The sequence below is a fragment of the Sphaeramia orbicularis genome, chromosome 21 (assembly GCF_902148855.1).
Source record: "Sphaeramia orbicularis chromosome 21, fSphaOr1.1, whole genome shotgun sequence".
Lineage (NCBI taxonomy): Eukaryota > Metazoa > Chordata > Actinopteri > Kurtiformes > Apogonidae > Sphaeramia > Sphaeramia orbicularis.
In genome coordinates, this window is record NC_043977.1 from 15,290,760 (window position 1) to 15,310,643 (window position 19,884).

The 19,884-nt window shown below is 36.2% G+C and overlaps 1 protein-coding gene and 1 long non-coding RNA gene across 2 annotated transcripts in view; both read left to right on the forward strand.

Annotated features, from left to right (window-relative positions):
* LOC115412945 (E3 ubiquitin-protein ligase SH3RF3-like) overlaps positions 1 to 19,884 on the forward strand; it is a 237,235-nt gene that overhangs the window by 105,824 nt on the left and 111,527 nt on the right.
* LOC115412946 (uncharacterized) lies at positions 1,176 to 6,534 on the forward strand. Its single transcript, XR_003934405.1, has 3 exons — positions 1,176 to 1,331; positions 4,284 to 4,288; positions 6,520 to 6,534. It is a non-coding gene; the product is annotated as an uncharacterized LOC115412946 (long non-coding RNA).

Below are 19,884 nucleotides of genomic sequence, written 5' to 3' on the forward strand. Positions count from 1 at the left end.
ATTCTATTCTATTCTATTCTATTCTATTCTATTCTATGATATGATAGTGATCCCTCTCTGACAGTAACATGTTTGTGAACTGCTATGAAAATGTAGTTACTCTTATTTCATGCTTATCTCCTGTACCTGCTCTTATGGATTATCTTACTGCAGGTTTGTCTATGAGTATCAGTACTTGGGGATGAATGAACCCAGGTAAACAGAATCAGAATTGGTTTATTTCCCATTTGCAGAAAAACTGCATTAGAAATGACTTGCAAAAGCTCAGCATAAAGATACATGAAAAACAGTACAAGGTAAAAAAAAAAAAAACAAACAAAAAAAAAACAATGACAAATTACATGAATGGCATGAACACACAGTAGCCTTCCATCTTTGCTTCAGTTACATTTACTCTGAATCCCCCCCCCGCCCCCCGCTATGTGGCAGCTTCATCAATTGTGGGTCATGGCCTAAAAGTGGGTTACAGAGTTGTTCTAAATAGGACAGTGTGGGTGGTCAACTCTCTGATGTTTGGCATTTACTTTGATTGAGAAGCAGCGACCTTGGCTCCAAAATGAAGCCACAGTGGAAGTATTTTAACGATGTAATACTGCTAGTGCCCACTAGATGCTGCTCCAAAAAGCCGTGGCTCCCATAGATTTACATTGAAGTTCCCTCTGAAAATACTGTCATTCTTTTTTTTTTTGCAGGACTTTTTCTATTCTTATTTGTTTAATCAGGTGTTCCATCTTTACATTTTCCATAGTTAGCATAGTGTATTGTCATGGTAATGCTACGGGATGCTTGTAGCAATATACACACGATTTACGTCGATGCAACCAGAAGAATGTTGGCTAACAGCTCAACAAAACCAAGTTTCAAAAAACAGAACACAATCCAAACAACATGTAATTAAATGGGCAAATATGGAACTAGAAAAGCACTCTCAGATCCCCCCCCCCCCCATCACCAACAAAATTTAATCATTTGTTCCTTGTGCCAGTATCAACATTTCCTGAAAATTTCGTCAAAATCTTTGCAGAACTTTTTGAGTTATCTTGCTAACAGACAAACCCTGATACAACCTCTTTGGCGAAAGTAACAAAACAATCTAATGGTCCGAGACCAGCATATATCATGTGTAATTTTTTTTTTTTTTTAATTTAATTTATATATATCATGAGTAATTTAAGAAAACAACAGACCGATGTGACACATTTTACAGCGCTAAGCTAACGCTAACCAGATTCAACAGTACAAGTATTATTTCTCTACTGCTAAAACTCACTGAACAAAGCAAAGAAGAGCAAAAATAAAGGTCGCTTTATGAAGCAGTGATGATGAATTTTGTTTCATCTTTGCTGTCTTCTGATCATAAGTTGCTTTTATATGAATAAAGCTTCTGCCATTAACTAATCCTTTGTTCTGTGTTACATTGAAATGATTCTGACTGAAAACAAATGGCCCAGGGTTTAACAGGTTAATAAGAATTCAGACTGAATAGAAGCTTTGCTGTCTGCAGTGTCAGGCTTTGATTGACAGCTGTGGGTGTGTATGACAGCTTGCTCGACTGCAGAGTTAGGCTTTCTGGCTTTCGGTTTATTTAATAGAATGCAATTTTTTCTGACAGACAGTTGGACTATATTTGTGGTTAGTATGTTACCCTAACAAGACCATAAAATAACTTTACTACACAAATGCAGGACTAAGTTTCCAGTTTTACCAAGTCAGGAAGTTTGCATTTAGCATTAGCTCACCCATGACTCCTTGTGCTCCAGAGGCTCCACCCCTTATTGTCCAGATATGGTCAGTTTCAGTTTCAAAACTCAACCCAGCAATGGCTAAATCACAAACTACTGGCTTCAAAACAGCAGCACAGAAACCAATTGGTAATATGTTTCTTCCATCCACTTATTATACACAGTCTATTGGCAAAACCAGCATTTGGTTAAAATATGACTGGACAGGCCTTATGATTTAGACGGTAAGAAGAGAGAAAGAGAAATATTACTGTGAGTATATGGAAAAATGGATTCATCTTAAGTGGAAATTAAACTTGCTTAGTATGTAAATTCAGTTACACAGTTATGATGTTCCCTCACTGTGTTAGATTTTATTATTAGAGTAATTTGCCCAGAAGAGGATGAAACTCTTATTTAATAAAGCTGCGAGGACATTGTATACGTGCTTACGAGCCGATATTCTCAGTTTAATTTCTGTAAAAGTGGGCCACAACATCATCACCAGTGGGAAATGTGAGATCCAAGGTGAGACCAGTTGAAAACCGCATGATCATTCAAGTCACTCCATTCTCTGTTGATCATAGAGTAGGGGTGTTAAACTCATTTTAGTTCAGGGGCCATATACAGTTATACAGTTATATATTTTATCATTATCCTGTTTGGTTATTAATTTATATTCTCATACGTGATGTTGTTTTATCTCATTCCTTCATTTTTACATTGATTTGACAGCATCACGTTACGTTCTCCCTGCCTTCTTCACTCCGATTAACTTAACTTATTCGAAGTGTCATGTTTTTGCATTTGTTGTACACATCTCTCTTATTGTGTTGCTTCTGTTTTAGTGTCTTTACTTGCATCTTGTATCCTGCTGTTGTGTCCTTCTGCTTTGTCTATCAGAGCACTTTGTAAACTTCATTTTTAAAGGTGCTATATAAATAAAGCTATTATTATCATTATTATTATTATTATTATTATTATTATTATTATTATTATTATATACATGGGGGTGCGGTCCATAACTAACATAACTAACGCTGGCGTGAAACTTTGCATACTTTCAACGTCCAACTCTCAGATTCTATTCCTTTATCATACAGCAGATCTTCCACAAAATTTTCACAACTTCTAACCTGTATCCACTGGACACATAAATGTTGGGCCTAGGGATGTAACGATTACCGGTATAATGATAAACCACAGTAAAATTTCCAACAGTTAGTTTTACCATTTAAATTCTAATTATCATGATAACTGTGTTTGATTACTGCACTTTTAGGAGAGAAAACACCTATGTAAAGATCTGTTTTTATGTCAAATATTTGAGTATAGTTTTAATTGATTACAATTTTAATTGTATATACCTAATATTTGGAACCAATATTCACTTTTAAAGTCTTTGAAAAGGTTCGTTAAGCATCTGTGTGTTTTTATGCGATAAAGTATATAAATTTTTCAAATTGGATTTTTTTTTTTTTGTGTGTGTGTGTTTTCTGTCCTTTTATGTTTTTATAGTAGGTTAAAGTGAAAAAATAATAGACAGATGATATAAATGAAGTTGTGCTGAAAAAAAAGATACCAAATATGGGTATAGTAAACATTTGTTTATATAGTATATAAAGGCAAAATCAAAAGTACTGAAAAATGGACAAAATAGACTCAGACCACTAAGGGTTAATACTTGAATAAGAAAGTGCATTGTACCAATTATTTCATTTATTTATTTATTTATTTATTTATTTCAAAATACAACTTGGTTAAATTATTTCAGTGTGTGTATCAGTACTTTTTTGAATATTTTGAGCACAATTTCAACAATACCGCGATAATAATGATAACAAGTGATAATCTTGTTCACAATAACCGTGATATGAAGTTTTCATATCGTTACGTCCCTAGTTGGGCCCTTGAATTTGTCACTTTTACACACCCCCCTTTACACTGCCCCACTGCATGGGGGACATTCACAAATTCTGAGACTGCCGACAGTTCGGTTCAGGTGAACGTTAGTGCCAGTAATGTAGGATATAGGTGTAAGAAAACTCAGTCACAACCTGCCTGTTATTTCCGTTGGTTGGTTGTCTCCCTCGAGGTTGTAATTCACTGAGCAGACGTAGGGATGTAAAAACCAGAGGGGGGGGGGTGGTCGATCCCTCCCAACAACCCCCCCAAGTCCCGCAGATTGAGAAGATAGTCAATTTCTGTAGGATCCACGATGATTGTGCTTTCATGGCTCCCATAATTAGTAGCTGCTCACCTGCCTGTGTCATAGAGGAACCTCCCACCGTCTTTTTGCGAACAACAAGCGAGAATTCTTCTATATTTTACCTTAAACTGACAACACCAGACTGTATGAGTGAGAGCAAGGAGCGGGATGCTGCCTCAGCTAAGTTGGATTTAGAGAAAGAGCGATGGGAGGAGAACTGATGGAGTGATGGAGAGGTGAAGACAAGGTTGAGATGAATGAACTCCTCCTAGCTGGCGGCTAGACTTGTGTATTTGTGTGCGTGCGCATCATGTATGTGTACGCTACTGCATTTAAGTTATACACAGTGAGAGGTGTTGTGTTTCTCGTCTTCCTACCTCTCAGAATCTGCCAGTCTGCCTGTGTGTGTGTGTGTGTCTCCACTTAACTTGAGGTGTGTGTTGTATCATGAATTATAGATGGAAAGTGAATCAATAGTGCACTGAATTACTGCCAGACATGGTGTGTGAGTATGTGTGTCTGAATGCTATTGTGTAAATTTAATTTTTTTTGCTTAATTACAGGGGTTTTTTTTGTTTATTTTCTTGCCCAACTCTGTTGCTGTGCATTCTGCTGTGTATTTTATAGCATTTTTACCCCAGTTTGGCTTTAACTTTTAACGTTACCTTAACTTTCAGGTAATATTCTTGTCTGTGCATAAATGTGTGTGTGTGGATGTGTTTGTGTTGTACTTGAGTGTCTGCTCCAATAAAACAGCACAGCATGATAGAATGCCGCTCTCACAGCAGAGTGGAAAAAGACCTCTGCAGATTTACTATGCTATTACCGCACACACACATATATATATATGTAGGTGCACACACACTCACACACTGTGCAAAGGTAGGGAGAAAAAAAAAAAAAGTTGTAATGGCCCAGTGCCCCTCCAAGGACGGGTGAGGAAGAGCGGGGCGAGCAGAGTAATCACAGTTAAAGAGAGAGAGAGTGTGTGTGTGTCTGCAGGGAGTTGAATAGATGGACTACAGGGGGACAGAGAGAGGTTCGGTGCTGGAAAAATGGATGGGGATATGAGAGGAGTGGAACATCCTGTCCCGTCGACCATCCTTCACGGCCGTGCAGTGGCTCGGCGTGGGAATGTTAGTGTTGCCGGGCGATAGAGCTGACAGATGAGTGAGTCCAGGATACGAGATACGCGTTCCAGCGCTCCAAATAAAACCGTTTAGTCTCTTTAATTCTTGATTTCCTTCAAAGTGCACTTAACCTGGAGCTCCTCAAACATCCACTCTGCCGTATGCAAATGTTTTCTTTGAAGTAAAACCCTAAAAATTGAGTCTCGGTTCACAACAGACATCACACACACGCTAATATCCGAGCGGTGAAATTAAAATAATTGTTTTTTTACGGTATTTTTATGCATTTAAATATTTCTTCGTTATTTATTTTATGCTTACGTATGGACTTGCGTACTCTTCTTTACCGTGCAGCATGCTTTCATTAATAGTTTTATGTTTTTCTGTGTGTGTGCGTGTTTACTAAATCTATATATTGATTAATTTAAGCTTCATTTCTGTATGAATGCTGTAGGAACAAAACTCAGAGATGACTGTATTCTTAATAAATGTAACACATTTGAATATATTGGTGCAGGAAATATGAAGTGCCACTTTCTTGGTGCTCACTTAGGGTCATTTTTTGCGTTTTAATCCATGTATTACAGTCCAGAAGACCGCATTTAATTTTTTTCCTCATTTTTATTTACACCGCAGTGATGAATAACTAGCAGATAATTGGAATGTCGAGGAAACTTGTGCTGAACTGCACAGTGCCAAAACGCTCCAAAACATCAGCTCATCTTTGAGGATGTTAAATTAGAATTTTACAAACACCACAGGTTGCTAAATGCTTGTGTACACACTCACTCTGAAAATCAGCATATCCTTTCCAGTGCTTTTTTTGTAGGAAGGTGGAACAGTTCATTTTGCGTAGTATCAGATGTACTTGGTTTGTTTTTGTTTTTCTGACCTGCATGTTGGAATTTCTGGGCGGGTGCAGCGACTACATCCACCATCAGATCAGTGTCTGCTTTCATCAGATGAGCAGCATCTGTAGTCGCTTTTTCATTGACCCTCAAATTGCGTGAATATAACTTGTGCTTAAAAATTCACCTAATGGAAAAACGGCAATTTTCCCAAATCTTGTTTTTCCATTAAAAGTTTTTGCGCTGGCAAGAGGTGTTTTTTTTGGGTGTAGCACAAATGGTATATCACGCAAAACTGCAATGGAAAGACCTTTTTTTGCAACTAAAGCAGGGGTGTCAAACTCATTTTAGTTCATGGGCCACATTCACCCCAATTTGATCTCAAGTGGCCGGACCAGTAAACTTCTATTATGATCAGCTTTACATCTACAAAGTTTCCTTAAAAATCTGATTAACATGAACAACTTGAATTGTTTTAAGAAAAACAAGAGCAATTTTAACAATATTATGCCTCGGTTTATCAGTTTATCATTTACACATGTGCATTACAATCGCACAAAACATTTAGTAACAGGCAGAATATTGGTAAAATTGCATTTACTTTTCTTAAGACATTTCCTTTTGTTCATATTTGTTCAGGTTATTCATGTTTTTATTTTTTTTAAAAGTATAGTTTGGTAATGTAAACATTTACTTTTTTACACCAAAAAAACAAAGAGAGACTTTGGGGTTGACATTATTTATAGGTTATTAGGATAATATTTTGCTGGTCTGACCCACTTGAAATCTAATTGGACTCTATGTGGAACCTGAATTAAAAAATTTTGACACCACTGATTGTTAATATCCTCAGTGTAATTTTTGCATTTCTCACATTCATCCTGCGGGCCGGAATGGACCCTTTGGCAGGCCGGATTTGGCCCCCGGGCCGCATGTCTGACACCTGTGAACTAGAGTCACATGAATAAAAAAAACAGATGTTGACAGACGTTACATCAAGTTAGTCGCTTTTCCATTGGACATCTGTGCAAAACTTTACTGATATTTACTAAATGTCAAAAAGACAGAAGTGAGTAATGTCAGTTTTTCCATTAAATCACTAATGCGATGATTTGTTTATCACGAGATGACACAAGAAGTCATTCCATAAACATGGCGAGAAACATAAACATGGTGTTGATTTACAGATATATTCATTATTATTATATATTACCCCTCTATCTCGTAGTAAATTAAAAAATGATTCAGTTTCCTCACGTGTCTACACATACCACACCATGTTTCTTTTAAAACTCCTCTTCTTCGCAGTGATAAAGAGGCATCCACTTAGATAAAATTCAGAGGGAGTGTTGCAGGAATATTTCCAAACTCCAAATTATGGCTGGTTCAGGTGAGTTTTATTCACAGCGCAATAGAGACAGACTGTAACACTAACAAGACAGAAATATTCCGTCAGTTTGTATAACTCAGCAGTGAATAATTTATACAAAAACTGATCAAAGGTGGGCCAGGTTAAGTTATGCACTCTTGTACAACAAAGGCAGTGAAAGCTGTGTTCTAAACAATTAAGAGTGACTGAATAACAATAGTGGTGAGTGATTTAACAGTAATGATTATGAAAAAATGAACAGAAAAAAGGCTAGTGATTAAACTGAAGCTGAATGACTCAGGTATAATTAACAACAATAGGTGTTTTTTAAGAGAAAGAACAACAAAGAATAAAATGAAATGAATAATTTCTTCCACAGAAATCCACACATTCTTTACTGAAGTACAAGCACAGATACTTGTTTAACCCATAAAGACTCAAACATCCATCAATGACCAAAACCATATACTGATATAAACTGTTTAATACCTGTTGATCCGTTAATCCTATCGATGCATGTAAATAATTGGTGTAAAATACAGTTCGTCATCTTTTCATGGTCATCAGATATGAACCATTTGGATGATCAGAGGCTCCGTAGTTACCATGGAACCACCATCATCTTCTATAACATTGATTCACCAGTAAAACCCATGAAGTCGGATCAATGACAGTGAATGGAAATGATTGGTTTATGTTCAGTTAATGATGTATATTGCTGAAAAGGTGACTTTTTCTTCAATTTTCTTTGTTTTTGATATAATAACCCTCAACTTTAAAGGTAGGGTAGGAACTTTTTTTTTTTACTATATTGCTTAAAATCCCCTTTACACTGTGATTGCAACCAATTAATTAAATTATCTAATACAAAAATACAAAAATTTAATCACCTGTTCAACAGGCAGGACGGAAAAACACCATCCAATAATTTTAACCAGCTAATCGAAATGATTGAATGGTGATTTGTCGATCAAACTCAACTGACATTTGCCCCCCCCCCAACGAATCATACGTTCTCAGAGGCTTAGAGCACTTGTACAGGAAACGAAGCCAGAGCCAGAGCTTGACTTGCTATATTAGCCACAGGGTAGGGAAGCAAAATTTACATTATTTTGAGGCAGGGATTGAAAGACAGTGTATGACCAATTAGTTTATTGAAAGTCATGAGAATTTAAATCTTCAAATCATATTTTACTGCATTTCTTACGGTCTTGTTGTCTACCTCAAGTTCAATTGCCATTTTTCTCATGGACTTGGTTGGATCCTTTAGGATTTTGGATTTGAGAGCTTTAATAAAAGCTTTGGTACGTTTTTTGTTGCTTCCTCCACTTCCAGACTTTCTCCTAATAGTTTTGCTCATAGTCATTCTTTTCTTTATAAACAGTCTTTATGGACACTCCCACTATTTTTGAAATCTCCCGTGTGACGAGTGCATTCAGCAAATCACACACTCTTTGACGTTTGCTTTCCTGATTACTCATATGGGCAAAAGTTTCTGAAAAGGTATGGATAATAGTGTTAGGTATGATTATGACATCAATATATGTTTGGTTTCAAAACAATTGACGTAGTGCCTGTTGAGAAAAAACAACTAAATGTTCATTGTAAATTTTGCTTCCCCACCCTGTATATTAGGATGCTAGCTTCAGAGGGAAGTCTGAAGAAAGGAATTCGGACTTTTGAATTGTAGCTTTTGAAATGTAGCTTGCTCAAACCACTTTTCCAGGCTCTCCAACCCTACCTTTAACATCTACATGATCATTAAATTAAATATAGGCAAATGCATGATTTATACTGATAAAATCCAAAATACAGAGGATAATATTATAAATAAATGGTGATAAATCACTTACGAAAGCTTAGATATAGAGAAAGTTTAATTTGGGAACTGACATAAAAGTAGGACTGGGTCTTTATAGGTTAAAAAGTACTAAAAGAACAGTAAAAGTACTGATCCAGCTTCTTTATTCAAGCTAAAGAATGAACTCCAAAATATGCTCTAACACTAGGTCTACATTTCTACCAGTTGTTGTTATGCAGAGTTAACTGAATCTCACATCATCTGTGTTGATATTGGCTCTCCCTCTTGGACATTGCACCATGCCTCTGCAGTTTTCTTCTTTTGTTTGTTTCATATGGATTGTCTTTTTTATGTCACTCTGCCTGTCACACCTGATATGCACCGCTGTTTACACCACGGGGTTGTGTTTTCTGTGTGTTATTGTCCCATCCATGCAGGTAGGGCCAAAAGATGACGATGACTTTTGAGGGAAAAATCATCATCCATGAACTGAATCACAATTTTCTTACCTCCTAGAATACAGGAAAGTTACAGCCAAACTAAGTTTTCCTCTGGCGTTCTCTGGTTTCTGAAGGCTGCATTGTGTGATGGCTTTTAGCTGTTTCTTATGCGACTAGAAACTCTGCATTTTTGCATAGTTTTGGGAAGAAATTATGACAATATTTTGACATATCCTTACCACATCCACCTACATACAGCTGCAGTGTTTAAATTAATTACTTGTAGTTTTGGCAGCTGTTTTTACCCAATTAGTTTTAATAATGAGTCAATAATATTTTCACACTAGCATCTGAGTAAATCAGTCTCACTGCACATTCAGAAGACAGAGCAGCAGCTGACGGACTTACAGTAAGTCTTCATCATTTATTCAGCGACGGCAATACAACAATGCAAGATAATATGGAATGAAACCAAACCACTTAGTGCAAACAGATGCTAAAGTATACTTAGCTCCATTAAAAACACACAGGTCAGAGTAATATGTATATTTGGAACTACGCATGGAACTAAGGCTACGCTCAGACAGCAGATCTGAATGCACAATTCAGATTTTTTTGTGAAATTGGTTTTTTGTGTGCTCGTTCATAATACAAATTAAATGCAACTTCTATCAGTTCTCAGTATGAACTGAATGCGACTCTGAAGTGACCTGCGTGCGCAAAAGAGGTCCTGATATAATACGTGACCACGCAGCACGCACTGTGTTTACGGAAGTAAATATGGAGGCTTCTCGTATCGGCATGTGTGTGGAACTGATAAAGTTGGCGACCTATATCTGTTTGCAAGCGTGTTGCAGTCTGGCTGTTCTGGCATTTTGATGATGTTAAGACTGATGTCGCATTGCAAAATATCCGATATGTGTTGGATTTAGGACAACATATGAAAGTGGCCTGGGTCGGATTTGAAAAAATCGGATTTGTGCCGTTCAAACTGTCTTTAACAGGTCAGATACAGGTCAAATAGTAGCAAAAAATCTGATTTGGGCCACATTTGGCTGCAGTCTAAGTCTCATGATGCTGTCCTGAGGGATCCAATCACTCAGACGACTGATTGTACTGCGATGCCAGTGCAGACAGCGAGCAACTTCACCTCGGCTCAGACCTGGTCATAACATGCCAATGGTATATTCTCTCTGTTGTATCGTAAGTCGTGGCTTTTTGAGCTGGCAAAAACATTTCAGCGTTTTCTTTGCTGCCTTCATATCGGCTATTGACCACACCTAAAGTTACCAGTCAAGCATGACTCTGTACAAGAGATTCGACTCGGTGTCTGACATTAAGGGCTTAGTCCAAACTCCGACGTTGCACACATTGGGAATGAAAAATATACAGCTGTTAACTGTGTTACTCATCTCATGAACAGCATATATGAAATAGACACCTGAGCAAATCATTCTCTGGAAATTACACCACATGTTTGGACTGTGCGTTTTTAATGGCGCTAAGTATATAAATAAAAGTGTATGGACATATGGACTGAAATAGACTCACTAAACCAGCGTCCTGTGGTTTTTGCCATAGGTTAGTACTTAGACCTTCTGTAAAATACCATAGTTACATTGATAAGTGTCCACAAGCAGCTTTTTTTGTGGTGGATGCACCCTCAACCTGGCTTTTGTCTTGACAGATGCTTATAGTTGCCATGGTTACAAAAAAAGTCACCTCTGCATTACTGCATTATTCAATAGTGGCTGCTGTAAATGAGAATTTGTTAAAAATTACTGTCGTTGGGCCACAGAAAGGTGAGAATGTGGTTGTATTATGTTAAACCTGCAGCGTTAGATCATTATTAATGAGGTTTCCATTTTTGATCATGTAAGTCCTGCCTCTTTTTGATTTTAATTAGTCAGTGAGATTAAAGTGACATTGATAAACATGGCACCGTTCTCAATGTTCAGCTCTTTTTTTTTTTTTTTTACTGTGCCAAGAACCTTTGCGGACTGAGAATACTGAGCTCTTTGAGTGCAGAACTGCATAGGATTTGTATGGAAAATGGGTGCTACAAGTGTAAAAACAGCCCTTAAACAAACTATTTAAAATAAGTGTTATGTGAGTTAGAATGTTTTGAGGGTGCTGGTATTTATTTCTTGAGTAGATCAACTGCCAAATTAAGATCAATCGCTATCTAAAATTGTGATCACCCTGTTCTACATGTTCAATGGGATATCATGAACTGTGTACAGATAACACGCCACTTTTAATTGTCGTGTTATCTGTACGCATTATAAGCTTTCCGCGTGTATGTTCATGCCACGTATAGGGATGCAATGATATGATAATTTCATATCACGGTTATTGTGACCAAAATTATCATGGTTATCATTATTATCGGGGTGTTATTGAAATTGTGCTCAAAATGTTCAAAAAGTACTAATACACACACTGAAATAATGTAACCAAGTTGTATTAAAAATAAATAAAATAAAATAATAGGCACAATGTACCTTCTGTTGCAGAAACATTCAAATATTAACCATTAGTGGTCTGAGCCTATTTTGGCCATTTTTCAGTCCTTTTGATTTTGCCTTTATATACTATATAAACAAATGTTTACTATACCCACGTTTGGGATCTGTTTTTTTCAGCACAACTTCATCTATCTCATCTGCCTATTATTTTTTTCACTTTAACCTTCTATAAAAACATAAAAGACCAGAAAACACAAAATGTATAAAATCTGATTTGAAAAATGTATATAATTTATTGCATCAATAACACAAAGATGCTGAACAAACCTTTTCAAAGACTTTAAAAGTGAATATTGGTTCCAAATATTAGGTATATACAATTTAATTTGCAATAAATAAAAACTATACTCAAATATTTGACATAAAAGCACATCTTTACATTGGTATTTTTTCCCCTAAAAGCGCAGTAATCAAACACAGTTATCATGATAATTAGAATTTAAACAGTAATACTAACCGTCTGCAATTTTACCGCAGTTTATCGTTATGCCGGTAATCGTTACATCCCTAGCCATGTAAAATCCTACACGATTAGCGATTAGGGTTAGGGTTAGCCATTACAGATATGTAAACCAGAGATCTTGGTGTACATTGACACGCGATCAGATGGTGTTGAATAACATGCAAAAGGATGAAAATGCGTACGTATAGCACTCCAAATGCCATAAGAACTGGCATGACATACAGTGCCATTTCATGAGATCAGTCTGACATGTTGGTTACAATCAATCGAATCCTTTTAAAACACATTAAAAACTAGAAGCACTCGGAGAACGCAGACCTCCACCAAGGCAGATCAGTCCCCCCACCCCACCCCCACCCCCCCAATCACCACCAAAATTAAATCATTTGTCCCTCGTGCCAGTATTAACATTTCCTGAAATTTCCATCCAAATCCGTCCATAACTTTTTGAGTTATCTTGCACACAGACAGACAGACAGACAGACAAACCAACGCCGGCAAAAACATAACCTCCTTGGCAGAGGTAACAAAATTATAAGTCTGTTTTACATGTGTGAGGAGTACTACACATATTTCTAGGAGCCAATCGGAGAAGAAAAGCCGAAACAATGCTTCTGATGTTCCGAGTTCATGCTCCTCCATCAGTGTTGTTGTGAGGAGTGAAAGTAAAAAAGCCATCAGAAAATAAATACTCGAATTAAGTAGAAAGACAGTTCTGTTGAGTTCAGACAGACCACAGACACCTACACACACTTTTCCAGTGCACAAAATAATGCATCTCAGCCGACTTTGATAACCGCAGTTTATTTTTTTATTGTTCATTAGCAAAACCACAGCGCATTAAACGGTGCTAGACATAATGGAGAAAAAGACAAAGAAAGAAGTGGAAACATTACATGCAAATTATACTTTGTATATTCACAACACAAATGAAAAAGGGTGGCTTCTTTGAACCAACAGTGTTTACCGCTTCTGTCGTGTGCTGTTGGTCAACAATTTCTCCCTAATTAGTCACAGCACTTGAATGAGCATCCACCACAGCGTTCACCAGTATAACCTTAACCTCGAAAACAGCCACCTCTATTTCACACCCCATGAAGTCTGTCCTTTTGATTCACACATTCAAATAAGTAAATAGACTTAGACACATAAACAGATTTTTTTATGCATATCAAGCTCCAAAACAGCTGTTGCATTAACCATTTATTGTTGTGGTGGGTTCATGTGCAGCTGTCTTTATAAATAATTTTCAACATATGAAAATTTCCTCTAACTGAATGTGTGCACGGCTGCTTTTCTCTAGTGGAGGTCCAGGATCTCCACTTGTTCCTATGACCTTTTAAAATGTATGAAGCAGCTACAGTGTCACCACCTAGGGGAAGCATAATGGCAAGTTGTTAGCAGGAGCCTAAGTGTTTTAGCAGAACGGGGAAGAAAAATTGTGAAATGCAGTCATTATGTCTCTGATTGCACATGCAATGGGCCAAATATCCCTTAAGTGTTCTCACTTCCATATAAGAAAACTTTGATTTAAATTGCCATTGGATACAGACTAATAGTCTGTAATGAGCTGTAATAAAGATATGTGTTTTTTTCTTTTTTTCTAATTAGTAATTGGTTTAAAATGTCAGGCACCTGATTTTTTCCTCCTTTTTTTTTTTTTTTAGCAGATAACCCTCTGAGCCTCTTGTCTTTGCAGCTTCCATAAAATAAGTACTTCCCTTGACAGAGCCATAGTTTATCAACCTTTTGTCGAATATGGAGTCGTTATTTATGAGGGGACACAAAGGACATGCAGAGGATACATGAAGATTGCATCTCTGCTCAGTGACAGTATTAACTCTTTCCATAATGCACCAGTTGGTGTGGCTATAAGGAATGTATTGTCATGGGGATGTCAAGTCCTTATCAGTGGTGGCTGGTCCATAAGGGCCACAAGGCACCACCCAGACTTTAAATTACATGGAAAGGTAAGACTATTTGAACATATATTAATCCTTACAAAAATGTATTAGAAATAAATGAAACTAGAAGCACTCGGAGAGCGCAGACCTCCGCCAAGGCAGATCAGTGGGCCCCTCTGCCCCACCCCCCCACCCCCAATCACCACCAAAATGTAATCATTTCTTCCTTGTGCCAGTATCAACATTTCCTGAAATTTTCATCGAAATCCATATTTAACTTTTTGAGTTATCTTGCACACGGACAGAGAAACAGACAGACAGACAGACAAACCAACACCGGCAAAAACATAACCTCCTTGGTGGAGGTAAAAATTGTATTTATTTGTTTATTTTACCTTTATTTAACCAGGATATTTAACCAGAATCCCATTGAGATTAGGAATCTCTTTTGCGAGGGAGACCTGTCCAAGGTAGCAGCCATACAAAGTCCAAACAACATAACACACATACATGATACACAATTAATTATAAAACACAATAACAACTATTCAACTATAATGGCATCAAGAAAAACAGTGACATTCCTCCTTCACTGCATTCTCCATGATACGTTTAAAATCATTAATAGAAATGAATGTATGTAGTTTTACAGTTTTTTGAAGATTATTCCACGACCATGGTGCATGGTAGGAAAATGCTGTTTTTCCAAAGTCCAAAGTAATTCAATCCATGCCCTTTAGTCATGTCAACATTCACTTCAGATTTGTTTAATTTCTGTGTGAATTCAGGAGACCAGCCAAATGAGTGTGTATGTAGGATTTTTAATTTTTTGTTGAGCAGGTGACCTGAGGCTGAGCTCTCGTTGGAGGGTTAAATATTTGCACCCGGCAAGCCTGCTTTTTTCTCAGGAACAGGGAATGAAATTGTTTATATTTTTTGTTGTATGATGGGCTTTTCACTGGGTTGCCTATGCATTTTAAGCATAAAACAGACAAATATAACGGGTAACTAATGCCAGTTTTCCACTGACAGTATCGGCTCGACTCCGCTATTCCACCGATGCATTGTACTGTCTCAGTACAAGTAGTTGAAGAAGATGACATTTAAAACTTTAAGTCATCATTTCCAAAATAAGATGCTATAGTACAAGTTTTCCATGCAAGAATATGGTTGTTGACACTTAAAATTTGTGGTCAATTTACTAAGATAGGAGAGGAGATTCACTGCTAGGTTTGCGTTGGTGTACCACATCAGAATATAATAACATTCACACCAATTATAGTGATGATTCTAGGTTGTCAAATCTGTGATAAACATGATTTTGCATATATATATATATTTTTTTAATTTTAACTTAACTTTCTTAATTGGAAGTAATTTCTCAGGCATGACAGTGCAATGTGATAAAAAGGACTTCCATTCTTTCATTTTTCATGTTATCCCTCCCACAATCCCACCCTACCCTAAAGACAATTCTTAACCTCCTAAGACCCAGGAAATGTCAGCAAAGTACAAGTTTTTTTTAATTTTTATTAAATAAGTGCTTATATTGGAAACATCATGATGCAACAGTTTTTTCAGATGCAGTTTTTAAAATTTTTATTTTTAAAATGTTATCCAGTATTAACAAGTAATCAGTAAAGAATAGATACAACAGTTGTCTAATTAACAAAACGAAACAAAAAAAAAGTAGCTCAAATAAGACAAATGAACAAAAAACAAACAAAGCAAAAAAAAAAAAAAAAAAAAAAGGGGGGGGGTCTCAGTCATCACGATCAGACAGAGATGTCAAGGTGTCAATAAGTATAATTAATATGATAATAATAAAATATAATAAAATTCAATATAATTTTAAGTTTTTCAAAAAAACTTGCATACAGGGTTTTTCTGTACACTTCCTATCCCTCTAGCTCTTTTGGAAAGTTGGTGAGGGTGATACTAGAAATAGTTAAAGGTTAACACATGTTTTTATCCCTATAGGGAAATTCAGTCTGAATTTTACCCATACTAATACAGCACTTAGCATTAGCATCAGCACTGAGCTCATTAGGAGTGAGCTGCCACTGAAGGCGCTCGGGGACCAACTTCAGATCTTCATCAGCACCGTGGTCAAGGGCACTGACAGGAGAATTAACTTATATGTACCTGTTTTTAATGATGGGGAGACTGGAGGAAACCCACGTGGTGTGGAGAGAACAGCATTAAACTCAACACTGAAAGATCTGAGTCTGATGAGGAATTGAGAATCAAGTTTTATGATGTGTTTTATGTACATTTTTTAGTGTGGATGTATGGATTAAATAGCTCTAAATTATCTCTAACTTCTGTTGCTGCAGTCTTGGCCAGAACACTCATGCAAAAGAGATTTCTAACCCTGAGTTTTTTTCCCCATTAAATTAAAAAAAAAAAAAAAAAAATTGCGCTGATATATCTCACGATCCCTGCTCTCATGCAAGTTTTGTTCCCGACAACCTGTTACATCTGCTACATCCTGTTTAATCCCCTTCACCTTTAAAGGCTGAGAGATTAGTCACATTATAGGTAGCGTAACACATTATAAAATTAGTATCTAACTATTAGTATCTAATAGTGTCAGCCACAGAAAACACTAATTTGCTTGTAAAGCCACTTCTGCTGCTCAGATCTAATTCTATTTTCAGTATAAAGTTGTGTTTTGTGTCACTGTTCTACAATTTCTTAGAAAATATCTGCTTAAGACATTTAATGTGCTAAATCTTACCTTATCATACTTTAATAAGATGACTCAGAAAACAAATTACAAAAGTGCTGGTTAGCTCATGTTTTCAATATCAGGGTTTCTGCAGGTCATTAAAAAGCATTAAAAGTCATTAAATAGATTTTGTGAAAATTAAGGCCTTCAACTGCATTAAAAAACATTAAATTTGATATCCAGAGGCATTAAAAAATTAAATACACTTGATGGAAAAAAGCATTGTTAGTCAAAATTTCATTTGATTATATAAATATTTAATAATTTTGACTGGAAGTATAGTGTGATGATTGACAGGCAGAACCCTTTAATTGGTTATTGTTTGTGGGCGACACACAAAGTCACAAGACTGAATGCTTGGAATGCAACGTGCTGTGAGTGTGCTCATGCTGTGGTGAAAGAGCAGAGGGAATATTAGGAAATGTTGGAAAAATGGGAAAATGCAAGTTTCAGCAGAAGTGATTGAAGGAGGAACTATTCAGAACCTGTCATCGGTAAACTGTCAAAGCTATATGTAAAACTGTATCTGCAGTTGGACATGGGCATTAAATTTGTTCAAAGTGGCATTAAAAAGAATTCAATTAGATTTGTTGATGCCTGCATAAACCCTGAACATATATTATGTTATTTAGGGGTGTGTATTGGCAAAAATCTGACAATATGATACAAATCGCAAAACTAGGATCACAATACGATATATACTGTTCAAAAGGCAGTTTTTTGTTTGTTTCTTTTTTAAAAATGATTATTTCCTGTAAGAATTGAATTACACCAGAAATATGCACAAATACTAAACACATTTTTATTTGATCACAACAGGATCTAATGCTATATCACAAAATATTCCTGTGTTAAAACTTAAATTATGTTTTACAGACATTACAGATTAAGATCCTGCTCAAATGTTCATATTCTATTATTTCATAACTAACATCATAGCATTATTTTTGTACAATCCCAACAAAGGAACTAACATCTGCTTCTCTCAGACAGTAAAAAGTACTTTTAGGATGCATCAAATAACCATTATTTAATTAAACAGTGTTAAATAATAATAAATAAGATATAAACAGTAAAGAAAACCAAAAAACTAAAATGAACCTCCACCATATCTGCATTTGAATAAATACAGAAAAATATCGATACAGTACTTTTTAATATCGATACAGTATTGTGAAATGAAATATCGCAATATATTGCAAAACCAATATTTTCTAACACTCCTTGTGTTATTGCTCATATATGTTGCTTTATGTACATTTATACAATAGATTTATAAATGTTCCACTAGATAGAATCTGTCAAGTGAATATAATGTAATGTGCAGACAGTGTTTTGAAGTAGATCTGTAGCTCTACGACAACTTTTTTTTTTTTTTTAATAAAACCCATTCTCTCATTAATTCTCAGATTTTCACATTTTAGCCCAAGACTGTGTTTTAAAAATTACAACTTAGTATCACTTTTTACTTAATTTTTCTTTATTAGTGACTCAAATTTAGTAAAGTTGAACTATTTTTCATTCTGGAAGCATTTTCCTTGTAGACCAGTGTTATTCTAATAAATATACTTCCACTCAACTACTATATAGCAGTTAATCAGACTTACAGAGCTACTGCCTTTGCACTCCTATAGCAAACTATGCAAGTTTCTGTGGACAAGACTTCCATTTTAATGTCTTTGATGAGTTTGGTTCAGACGCAGTGATTACGCCATAGGGCCCCACGGAGGGCCTCCTGACAGAGCTGCTTCAAAAGTAGCTTAGCTGTCTTTGCTTTGAATTCAATGCCAGCGCTGAGAGCATCAGAGCAGTGAATAGGAACAAGTTGTGCTGCTATACGATGCTCTCCCCGGGGTTTTAAAGTTTTCACATACAGTATCCAGTGAACGTCTCAATATCTATGTCAGGACTTATGGAGTCATGTAAAAGGCGTCAAAGATGACACACTGGGACAACTTCAAAAGGTTGAATTCTCTTGTCTTTCAGGAAGTTTTAGAGACTAATCAGCACTAGCACATTTTACAAATTATGTAATTGGCTGAACTTTACTCAGTGTGGCCAGTGGCTAAATTTGGGCTTCTTCTGAAATTGTTGAATTGAAGGGAGACTAATAAATCCACCTAGAATAGTCTAGATCAGGGGTCTGCAACCCATGGCTCCAGGGCCACATGTGGCTCTTTTGCATCTCTCTATGGCTTCTCTGGTGAAAAAAACATAAGGAACATTTTGAAATGAACTGAATGAGTCATTACTTTCTAACATTGTGCCGAAAAATTTAGTTTGACGATGTTGTATGGTTCTTTGTTATCTGATGATTCTATGTTCTCGGACTTAAACTCAACTAACACTGTTATAGGCCTAAATCTATTCTAACACTGTCCATCTGCAAAAATGCGCAGGCTTTAAACGGAATAAAATTATATTTTGACAGCATAAAACCCAAATGATTATTTTCTTGCCAAATTCAATACAAGATGCTCAATTTGCATTTGTTCATAGTTTGTAAGCCACTATACATGGAAGTTGCTCTTTTTCTCCATTATACAATGTAATTATGTTTTGGAAATGGTGTCCGTTATCAAAATTTTGTACAAATCTTGAACGTTTTTCTTTCTTGTAGTTGTATAATTTTGTAAATGCACCAGACATTGCATTATTATAATGGAAATACAAAGTTAAATAGCAAACTTATCACAAATAGGCTACAGTAGAGCAGCTACCTCATGGTAAAATGTAGACG